Source organism: Onychostoma macrolepis, chromosome 15 (genome assembly GCF_012432095.1).
Source record: "Onychostoma macrolepis isolate SWU-2019 chromosome 15, ASM1243209v1, whole genome shotgun sequence".
Classification (NCBI taxonomy): domain Eukaryota; kingdom Metazoa; phylum Chordata; class Actinopteri; order Cypriniformes; family Cyprinidae; genus Onychostoma; species Onychostoma macrolepis.
Window position 1 is genome coordinate 27,596,252 of NC_081169.1, and position 12,115 is coordinate 27,608,366.

The 12,115-nt window shown below is 36.2% G+C and overlaps 1 pseudogene; it reads right to left on the minus strand.

The window, feature by feature from the left end:
- Positions 1 to 102: 102 nt before the first annotated feature.
- Positions 103 to 8,893, minus strand: LOC131554239 (NACHT, LRR and PYD domains-containing protein 3-like; annotated as a pseudogene).
- Between the last annotated feature and the right edge of the window lie 3,222 nt (positions 8,894 to 12,115).

The window sequence follows — 12,115 nt, forward strand, 5'->3', positions numbered from 1 at the left end:
CAACCTGCAAACATGTCAGGCTGCACTGGAATTTAAAGGGACAAAAACACATCTCTTTTGTGCATTATGTATTTTCCTGTCCAGAAATAAAGTATGAGAATCTTACTCTAGTTTTTCCAGATTACAGTGTGGATTCTTTAGTCCATCACAAAACAGCTCTACTCCATAATCTCCCAGATAATTCCCGGACAGGTCCAGATCTCTCAGACACAAACAGTTTGAGCTGAGCACTGAAGCCAGATGAGAGAAGCTAACCTCTGTTAAATTACGGTCATCAAGCCTGACAAAATGAAAATGATGACACATTTATAACCAAAATAAACAATAAAAATATTTGTTTAGCATTTGCAAATCCTTTTTGTGTAACAACTAATCAAAAGTGTGGCCTCTAAATATATGGGTTTCTTTGACTATTGGCATATTGGCTCACTTTTGGTAGACAATATAAATAGGGTGATTTCATTTCCACAACACCTCAAATAATGCATTGTTTAATAGCATTCTGTAATAGAAATGATGGGAATAAAATGGCTGAAAGTAAGCATTTTATTTACTCTAAATTCACTAAATTAAACTGGATTTTCAAACTTTCATTATTTTCACATTCTTCATTATTTTTACACAATAAACACTAAATTGTTTATTTAACTCTTTGTTTAGACTATCATCATTTTAAAAAGTTTGAAAGTCTGGGTCTAGGACAAGGGTACAATAATATTAACTAAAAAGGCATTTAACCCTGAGATATAGATATAACATTTCAGCAGTATTGTATCTGATAATATGTAGATGCACATATAGTAAATACATAAAATTATGAGCCAAATAACTGTGGTAGTCTCGTAAACACTGGTAAATGAAGTGTAATGATTCTTCTCAGGGTTACTTACTGAGCTGATCTTGATGCTTTAATCACAGGTAGCAGCATCTGAAGAACTTCATCTGGAGTCATGTGTGGTCCTGTATATTTGCTTAGACAAAACATATCCATCTCCTGCTCTGAGGTCAGCAACACAAAAACCAGAGCTAACTGCTGAGAAAGGGAGAGCTCAATTTCTTTTATTTTACCAGATTTAAGATAGTGTTGAATTTCCTCCATGAGAGAACGGTCACCCAGTTCATTTAAACAGTGGAAAAGATTGATTGATTTCTCTGGAGATTGACTTTTCCTGATCATCTTGTTGATATATTGAACAGTTTCCTCTTTGTTGTAGAAGCAGGTTTTTGTCTTTATCTTTAGATCCTGTAATAGAGCCTGATTAGACTCCACTGACAGACCCAATAAAAAACGAAGGAAAAGGTCCAGATGTCCGTTTTTGCTGTGTAAAGCCTCAATCACAGCTCTCTGATGCAGCTAAGAAAATGAATATATTGACATTGAATATTCACAGAACCTTGGCTTATATTTATCATTTACAACTCCCTGATACAGGTCGGAAACATTAAATTTTTCTTGGCCAAAATTTGGTTAAATACATTTGTGTTGCGCTCTGTACAGGAGAGGTGCACATATAGAGCCGCTAGATGTTCCTGAATGCTCAGATGAACAAAGCAGAAGACTTTCCCCTGATACAAGCCAAGCTCCTCTCTGAAGATCTGAGTGCACAATCCTGAGTACACTGATGCTTCTGTCACATCAATGCCACACTCTCTCAGGTCTTCCTCATAGAAGATCAGGTTGCCTTTTTCCAGTTGCTCGAATGCCAATTTCCCCAGTTTGAAAATCATCTCTTTGTCTGTGTCCTTCTTCTCATTGTACTTTGTGTCTTTGGTGTTAATCTGTGCCATCAGGAAGTGTGTGTACATTTGAGTGAGAGTCTTGGGAATCTCTCCACTCTCTGCTCGACTCAACATCTTCTCCAGAACAGCGGCTGAGATCCAGCAGAACACTGGGATGTGGCACATGATGAAGAGGCTCCTTGATGACTTCAGGTGTGAGATGATCCTATCGGCCAGACTCTGATCACTGATTCTCTTCCTGAAGTATTCCTCCTTCTGTGGATCATTGAAGCCTCATACCTCTGTCACTCGATGGACACACTCAGAGGGGACGAGATCAGCTGCTGCTGGTCTGGAGGTGATCCAGATGAGAGCAGAGGGAAGCAGATTCCCCGCAATGAGGTTCGTCAGCAACATGTCCACTGATGTCTTTTTGGTCATATCTTGTAGAGTCTTATTGCTGTGAAAGTTTAAGGGAAGACGACACTCATCCAGACCATCAAAGATGAACAACACTTTATATTTGTCACTGGATATTTCCATTTCTTTGGTTTCAGGGAAAAAGACATGAAGAAGATCTGAAAGACTGAGTGTTTTGTCCTTCATCAGATTGAGCTCTCTGAAAGGAAGTGGAAATATGAGCTGGACGTCCTGATTCTGTTTCCCTTCAGCCCAGTCCAGGATGAACTTCTGCACAGAGACTGTTTTTCCAATGCCAGCGACTCCCTTTGTCAGCACAGTTCTGATGGGTTTGTCTTGTCCAGGTAAAGGTCTAAAGATGTCACTGCATTTGATCGTGTCCTCTGTTGCTGCTCTCCTGGATTGTGTCTCAATCTGTCTCACCTCATGTTCATTACTGATCTCTCCACTCTCACTCTCTGTGATGTAGAGCTCTGTGTAGATCTCATTGAGGAGAGTTGGGTTTCCCTGCTTTGCTATTTCCTCATACAGACACTCAAACTCATTCTTCAGATTTGATCTAAACACGTTGAGGACTTCATGGCTGTAAAATTAAAATACCACATTATAATGTGAGTCAAAGAGTTACATGTTAAAAAAAAGAGCAGATAGCATGAAAACCTTGTATTTTACCTGACACCAGGATACATGCTTTCATCAAAGTCCTGCTGATTCACAGACTCTTCATGTTTCATTTTCTTACAGACTGGTTCTGTTACAGCAGGTCTGGGTTGCAGGATTCGCCTTCGACAACATATAGTAAATAAACAATTTAGTTGTTATGATTATGATATAAATATATTAAATTGATAGTTTTGAGAAAATGCTGAAAACACACATGTATCCATTCTAAGGCTGCCGCGATTCGTCGATTTTTAAAAATCATCGACTTCATTTTGCTCACATCGACTAATATCAGATCGATACTATCAGAGATAAAATTGTATCCTTGCAGCCGTAAGCCACAGTATCGCATCAGATAGCGCACTATAGACCCCCTGAGGAACAATTCCACTCATTCTCTACTGTAGGAGAGGAAGAATTGTATAAACTTGTTAAATCATCTAAACCAACAACATGTATGTTAGACCCAATTCCAACTAAACTACTAAAAGAGCTGCTTCCAGAAGTCATAGATCATCTTTTGGCTATTATTAATTCATCATTGTCATTAGGATATGTCCCCAAAACCTTCAAATTGGCTGTTATTAAGCCTCTCATTAAAAACCACAACTTGACCCCAAAGACCTAGTTAATTACAGACCGATCTCAAATCTCCCTTTTCTGTCAAAGATACTAGAAAAGGTAGTATCCTCACAATTATATTCCTTCTTAGAGAAAAATGATATCTGTGAGGAATTCCAGTCAGGATTTAGATCGTATCATAGTACTGAGACTGCTCTCATTAGAGTTACAAATGACCTGCTTCTATCTTCTGATCATGGTTGTATCTCTTTATTAGTTCTACTGGATCTTAGCGCTGCGTTCGACACTATCGACCACAACATTCTTTTGAATAGACTACAAAACTTTGTTGGCATTAGTGGAAGTGCCTTAGCATGGTTCAAATCGTACTTATCTGACCGCCATCAGTTCGTAGCAGTGAATGAAGAGGTATCATATCGATCACAAGTGCAGTATGGAGTACCTCAAGGCTCAGTACTAGGGCCGTTACTTTTCACGCTTTACATGTTATCCATGGGAGATATTATCAGGAGACATGGTGTTAGCTTTCACTGTTATGCTGATGATACTCAGCTCTATATTCCTTCGCGGCCCGGTGAAACACACCAAATTGAGAAACTAACGGAATGCATAGTCGATATAAAAAAACTGGATGACGAGTAATTGTTTACTGCTAAATTCTGAAAAAAACAGAGGTGTTAATTATCGGACCTAAAAACCCCACATGTAATAATCTAGAACATTATCTAACACTTGATGGCTGCTCTGTCAATTCTTCTTCATCAGTCAGGAACCTAGGTGTGCTGTTTGATAGCAATCTTTCATTTGAAAGCCATGTTTCTAGCATCTGTAAAACTGCGTTTTTCCATCTCAAAAACATATCTAAATTGCGACCAATGCTCTCAGCGTCAAATGCAGAAATGTTAGTTCATGCGTTTTTGACCTCAAGGTTAGACTATTGTAATGCTTTATTGGGTGGTTGTTCTGCACGCTTGATCAACAAACTACAGTTAGTCCAAAATGCAGCAGCTAGAGTCCTTACTAGAACCAGGAAATATGACCATATTAGCCCAGTTCTGTCAACACTGCATTGGCTCCCTATCAAACATCGGATAGATTTTAAAATCTTGTTAATTACTTATAAAGCCCTGAATGGTTTACTTGAGCGAGCTCTTATCGCATTATAGTCCTCCACATCCAATGCGTTCTCAAAACTCTGGCCGTTTGATAATACCTAGAATATCAAAATCGACTGCGGGCGGCAGATCCTTTTCCTATTTAGCACCCAATCTCTGGAACAATCTACCTATCACTGTTCGGGAGGCAGACACACTCTGTCAGTTTAAATCTAGATTAAAGACCCATCTCTTTAGCCTGGCTTACACACAACACAGTAATACGCTTCTATTATTCAAATCCGTTAAAGGGTTGTTAGGCTGCATTAATTAGATCAACCGGAACCGGGAACACTCCCCATAACACACGATGTACTCGTTACATCGTAAGTAGAATGGCATCTACGCTAATATTTGTCTGTTTCTTTTCTATTCTGTTTCTCAGTCCGTATCCAATCAGATGGTGGATCAGCACCAAGAGATGATGTCTATAGCCCTGATCGTCAGCGGAGACCAGATGAGCCCCAGAGACATATCCCCAGCGAAAACCTCGATTAAAATACAATAAAACTAAAAAATATAACAACATAACTAAAAATATAATAAAATACCTAACTACATAATACTACTATTGTTAGAACTTGCAACAAAATTAAAATAGAAATATAAACTTTTGAACTGTGGGTTTCGTCTGGTCAGAGGAGAACTGGCCCCCCGACTGAGCCTCCCAAGGTTTTTTTCTCCATTCTGTCACAGAGGGAGTTTTGGTTCCTTGCCGCTGTCGCCTCTGGCTTGCTCAGTTGGGGACACTTAATTTCTAGCGATTATCGCCGATTTGATTGCACAGATACTATTTAAACTAAACTGAGCTAGACAATGACATCTCTGAATTCAATAATGAAATGCCTTTAACTGAAAATTGAGTGTTTAATCTTAACATTATACATTACTGACACTCTATCCTCCAATTTGATACTGTTAAGTGCTTTGACACAATCTGTATTGTTAAAAGCGCTATATAAATAAAGGTGACTTGTCTTGACTTGACTAATAGGCAAAATACCGGAAGTGGCAGATTTAACAGACGAGAATCCATAAAACACATTATTAGACTATTTTCCGAGGCTGCATGATATTAAACCCATTTAAAAATCATAATTAAGCATAATTGTGAATTCATAAACACTACGATATCATTAAATAATTATATGCGATGCACTTTAATTATTTACATGCGTGTAGGTTACGTACATGCGTCACACAGCGGCTCGTTCACAGTAGCTCCACAGAAACTGTTATCATTTACATGTGTGGAGCATCTCAAACTCCATCTCTGCATGTTGTTGTGAGTTTGGGTTTATTATAACGTTCATCTGGGAACGCAATGTGCGCCATTTCATCAGATTTGTAAGGTAAATCATGTATAAATCTACACAAACACAGGAGAATACAAAATAAAAGCTCAAACCCTTACTCTTGAGTTTACAGGTTTTGATGTCCACATATTCATTTAATTACAGTGGCTAAAGCATTCTGCCCTAAAGAAATGAACAAATATTAAAGATTAAGTGAACATTTAAATTAAATGGTTCTTGGTCAATATTAAACAAGGATTAGATCGGGCATTAATGTGTTAAAATAATCATCAGGCCGTCGGCGCCCCTGCAGGCCTTTGTTGTTATGCGTAATGTACAGTAGCTCCATTGTTTATAATACTTTATGTATTTTAACAGTTTTGTTCAATAAAACCATATGATTTCTTGCTTTGGATACTTTATTTGAACTAATTATTATTGCATCATTGCTATTATATATGTGTTTTAAGTCATTTTAAAAGTTCACTTAAATCTATTTTTATTACCACAAAAAAATATTATAATTATAGAACCCTATGAAATCCGTTTTATTTCCAAATTCATTTTTTTTCCATTTTCATTTTTCTATACTCTTTCTTTTAATAATCAAATGCATCTCCAATTAATTGATTTTATATATTTTTTAAATATTAATATTTCTGGTAAATATTCCTTTAAAAAATTTTTATTATAATTTTATTACAGACTAGAACACATGGATATGTTGTCATTCTTACACTATAATACTGAACTTTGATTTCAGTGATTTGGACTGAGATGCTATGTAGTTGGGCACATTAATTTAGTACAAGGCCAGGCTAATGATCTAGATTACTTGATGGAAAAAAGTTTACACTAATTATTATTAATAACTGAAAACATTTATTGAGTATTGGTGGGGTTTCTTCTTATTACGGGTGCTGTCGTTTTATGAAACCATTAAGAGACCATGAGAGGTCATGGTAATACCATAAGCAAACGTGCACCTGAGACTCTGGCTTCTGTCTCCATCCTTCATTTCTGGTGGATGAGCCATAGACCAGTCACTCTTCATGGACACACAGCTGGGCTCTGCTGAATCTGATTTCTCCTGCTGGACTGAACTGTAACAGAACAGAGGCTATTTAAATCTTTCAATTATTGTTTTTGTCCTTTAATATGATGAGGACTAATGAACAGGTCCACATGGAATCTACACCGCATTGGAAATTTATGAAGTTATACATATTAACCATTTACTGCATAAACTGTTTGTTTATTAATTATTGTGGCTAATTTGATTATACTTTCAGTTTAACACTGTTTAACACCACATTTGAACCACTTTCAAAATTCACACATTTCCCCAAAAGCAGTGCAGAAAATGTGAAAAAAAGTTTACACAAGGTCATTTAATGACTGACTTTAATGACCACATCATTGCACCTACACAATGCTGTGCAAATAATATTTAAACACTGCTGTTTAACACTGTAATAAGCACATTTGTATGTAGAAAAGCTGTAAACAATACAATGCAAGAACACTGAATCAAGATAAAGGAATTACCAAGAGACAATTTCAGTAAAAATCAAACCATAATTTATACAATGTAACACTATAAGTATACTGGTATACTGAAATTAAAAGTAACACCTGAGTTTTGGCGCTGTGGCACCTTTAAATTCAGGTGGATGAGCCATTGACCAGTCACTCTTCATGGACACACAGCTGGGCTCTGCTGAATCTGATCTCTCCTGCTGGACTGAACTGTAATACAGCAAACAAGACGGCTTGGTGACGTCATCTGAAAATTAAAGTTGTTTCAGAGGCAAAGGAACGTATATTTTGATGATGTCCACTACTGAGTCTTGCACAAAAGAACTAGAAAACGTGTAGGCCTATTAACAATGTAAAATGGTCAATTTTATGAGAGTATACCTGCATCCTGGAGGCAAATCTCCATCTTTGAATTTTTGTACATGACTCATTATGTGCTCATGGAGCCGTCTCCTCTACTGACTTCTGAAATAACAGAAAAACTGATTCAGACACATTAACACTAGTAAATCAACTTGACATTTAACTACAACAAATGCTTATGAACCTGTGGGTGAAGTGAAATTAGGAAGAACACATTCCATTATATGAGTGACAAGGGTTTTTGGTAAACTCTAAAGACATAAGGCATGTGGAAAAGCTAATGTAAAAAAAACAAATATGTTCATCAGTCAAGTCGATTTTCACTTATGATTGTAATTAGACCGAGCAGATGCTCAAGAGCAGTTTTTACAGTTTTCTATTAAAGGCAGAGGACTAGTTATTTGCCCCACCACTTTTTACTTGGTATGATCCATTTAGCTTTAGGTTTACCAACTGTTGTTTGAGAAAGAGTCACACCCTACCAAACAGTTGGACTACAATAAAACTGCAAATTGTCATTAAACAGAATAAACAATGATTACTAGATTTATTTGTTTGTTTGTTTAATGTTACAACTGATCTATAATGGAGGATTTATTTTCTATTATCAGTGGTATTGTTTCAGTAATAACTATTTACTATTATAGTATTTATTTAACTATTATAGCATTATTCTCTTGTCTATTTTACTTTGGAATGATTCTTATTTTTCTTATCTCATATTATCTCATGCATATTTTCATTTCATAAGCTTTGAGTTGGATAAGGATATTTGACTATGGATAGGTGGCGTCAGCAATATGATTGATGAACCAGCATAATAGATGATTGAGTAATAATAGTCCAAACAATGCAGTACACTACAACAAGCAAAAAAATCGCAATCGATTTAATTTGACACAGAACATTTTACAAACGGTGTTTATCTACTAAATATAAACATCACGCGAGCTTCTATGTATTAAAAAATGACCTTTGATACTCACTTTTTGTAATAGGACAACGTGGCGCAGTTTGATATTAAATGGCTGTACTTTCACTTTGAATGTCAACATGGAAGAAACCAATTTAGTGTCAGCGGGCTTTTTTTCGATCAAAGCTAAATCTGCATTAAAGCCTCTCATAAATACACACCGTTGGGGATAACAAAGTACGATTTTAGGATATTAAAAACAGTGTCATTAAGGGTAGGCTAAACATCGTTTGGTAATATTCGAAGTCTCTGCAGTCGTTTCAGCAGCTTAATGTGATCTATTTTGCATTAAAGTTGAGTGACCCATTGCTAGACTTGAAAAAATTATTATAGATATGTTAAATAGGCTAATTTATCACAAATAAAGATTTGATAGCCTTTTGATATGTCTGATGATGTGCATTTTAGATAGCTTGTTTGTGATGATCTACCTAAAACAATTTATAAACAAAAATGTTTCTGAATTAAAATGATTTTGTACATAACACCTATTGATCTTAATCTCATGATTAATGGTATTTCTGAACTGATTTTTGAACTGTCACTGCCAACTCTATCACTAAAACAATCCATCTTCAAACTATAATTTCTGTCATAACAAAATAGAAAACATTTTGGAAAGAAATTTGTTCTCTAAAACGCCTGATGTTGATGGCAGCATTTGTCCTGATTTTAGCACATTTTTAAATAGTAATAATAACAGTAGCCTAATAATAATAATAATAATAATAACAATAAATCTGGAATTCCGAAATTAACTTCCAAGAAAAAGTAATTTAAAAGACAATCTTGCAATAACATGTGGCTCCTTTTTGATAGTTTATTTCCCTTTTCAAAAACTATGCATGGGATATTAATGTTCGTTGTTTGTGTAGTATATGCGGCTGCATATAGGTTAGTAAAGTAACTCAGACTGTTAGTAGTGATGCTAGTTACGTCAACGTCCCACTAGAGGGCAGTGTTATGTTAGGATGCGGGGATGTGTTTGATTCCCGTCTGAGGGTGTGTGTCTCGGTGGCAGTAATAAAAGACGAGTAACAGTCACAGTGCTCTCCTCTCATGTTTATATTAATGAAACATACAGAATGAAAACATGATAGTTTGTTTTATTGTCCTGCGGTACATCATTAAACTGCATGTTCTCCTTATAACCAGCAGAGGGCGATATTGACTTTTCAAATAGTTAAACAGAACCAGAGCCATGAACAGAACGTGCCTGCCTGGATTTTTATGAGACTTGATTGGTCGGCATTGCCGGGAACGCCCATAAAAACGTCATATCCGTTTGTGCCGTGGGGGGAAAACAAACCATTCGGCGCTTGCTCTTTACTTTTTGTTATGATTTCGATTGATTTTTGCTTGGTGCAATGCTGAAAAGTTGCTGTGTGGCGTTCTGTACCTCTTATAAGTTTTTTATTTTTATTTTTTTAAACCCAATCTAAATATTTATATACTGCCGAATAACACACGGAGGTAGCACAATCTGAGTGGGTAGCACACAACATCAGAACTCCGACAGCAGATACGGATATACAACGTATATATTCATATTTATATGCACTCCAGACAGGCTAACAGGCTAACGTTACCTCTTTCTGGTGAATTCCCTCGTTAGAAACAACAAAGTGCAGATGTGTGTATGAATCTGTAAGTAAGATTCATTTCACAGTATAAACAGCTTCAGTGATTTTAATGGGAGTTTCTGAGAGTGCTTGAACTCTAGACAAGTCAGTGAAAATGTTCTTTGCTCTCTTTCTGTGTTATGAAAGTGTTATGATAAGCATAACCTGATTTTACCAAGTGTGACATGTTCCTGGATCAACATCTTTGTTGACCCTGGAACAACATTGTGATTAACTAATCAGATTTGAAGAACATAGTTTTTGTGAAGTTTAGGCTTACAAGCAGTGTTTGGTGCTTGTACATCAGTGTCATTCATCTATAATTTGCTCTGATTTTAGGGATTACTCATGGTTAAGGTTAGGTTTAGGTGTAGGGATTTGGTCAAGACTAAATTTTTGGATTAAAATGTTGTTCCAGGGTCAACAAAATATGTTGACCTAGGAACACATCAAACTCCGCAAAATCAGGACGTGCGTTATGATAACTTACAATGTTTTTATTCACATTAACTATAAAGTCAGATATATTAAAAATGTTATGGCATGACATCCATATCTGTTACTTAAGTAAACAGACAGGTTTTATAGGTATGTATGTGTAGATAGTCAGTAGTATTTGTTTATTTATACTGTAAATTTAGTGAAGTCTTTTCTTTCCTTCCTACCATACAACTATACCAATAGTAGGCTAAATATCAAAACAATCCAATGCAGCCTCCACTCTTCGCAAAAGATGGATAAAAGGCACACAGGAAACAAAAACCTTGAAAAAATGATATGACCCTGCCAAATCCTGGCCAAATCACAGAGATGCAGATTCGCACGGGACTAATATTATCACTTGTTCGGTGAAATATGGTAGGTCATGTGCGTGGGGATTTTTACTTTACAAATTTCATGGTCGATTCGCATGGGAATTATTACAAATGGCTATAGAGGTCACGAGGTAATACTCCCGTGTGAATAGGGCTTTATTTTACTTTTGAATGCCAAGACATTCTTTATTGGTCCTTTTATTGGTCCGAATAACATGGCGAGATAATTATTTTATTTTGTGTTATAGTTCTTGAGGTACTGTTCAGAACCCCTGATGTAGATTTTCTTAGCGTTTTGTCATGAGTAGGTGTACAGTCCGTTTATAAGGATTTTAGGACATACACTATATTTATAATTTGTGCATGTGCAGTAGGCTACTATATGTGACCAACCATGGACCACAAAATCAAGTGTCTTAAACACGCAAGATGAAACAACATATACAACAAAAATGCAAACCAATTCTATTCCGCTAAAACCTTAATGTCCAGTGGCACCTTATTGTACACCTGCATGAAGTCAAGTCACCTTTTTTATATAGTGCTTTTAACAATACAGATTGTGTCAAAGCACTTAACAGTATCAAATTAGAGGATAGAGTGTCAGTAATGTATAATAAGATTAAACACTCAATTTTCAATTTTCAGTTAAAGGCATTTCATTATTGAATTCAGAGATGTCATTGTCTAGCTCAGTTTAGTTTAAATAGTATCTGTGCAATCAAATCGGCGATAATCACTAGAAATTAAGTGTCCCCAACTGAGCAAACCAGAGGCGACAGCGGCAAGGAACCAAAACTCCCTCTGTGACAGAATGGAGAAAAAACCTTGGGAGAAACCAGGCTCAGTCGGGGGCAGTTCTCCTCTGACCAGACGAAACCCGCAGTTCAAAAATTTATATTTCTATTTTAATTTTGTTGCAATTTCTAACAATAGTAGTATTATGTAGTTAGGTATTTTATTATATTTT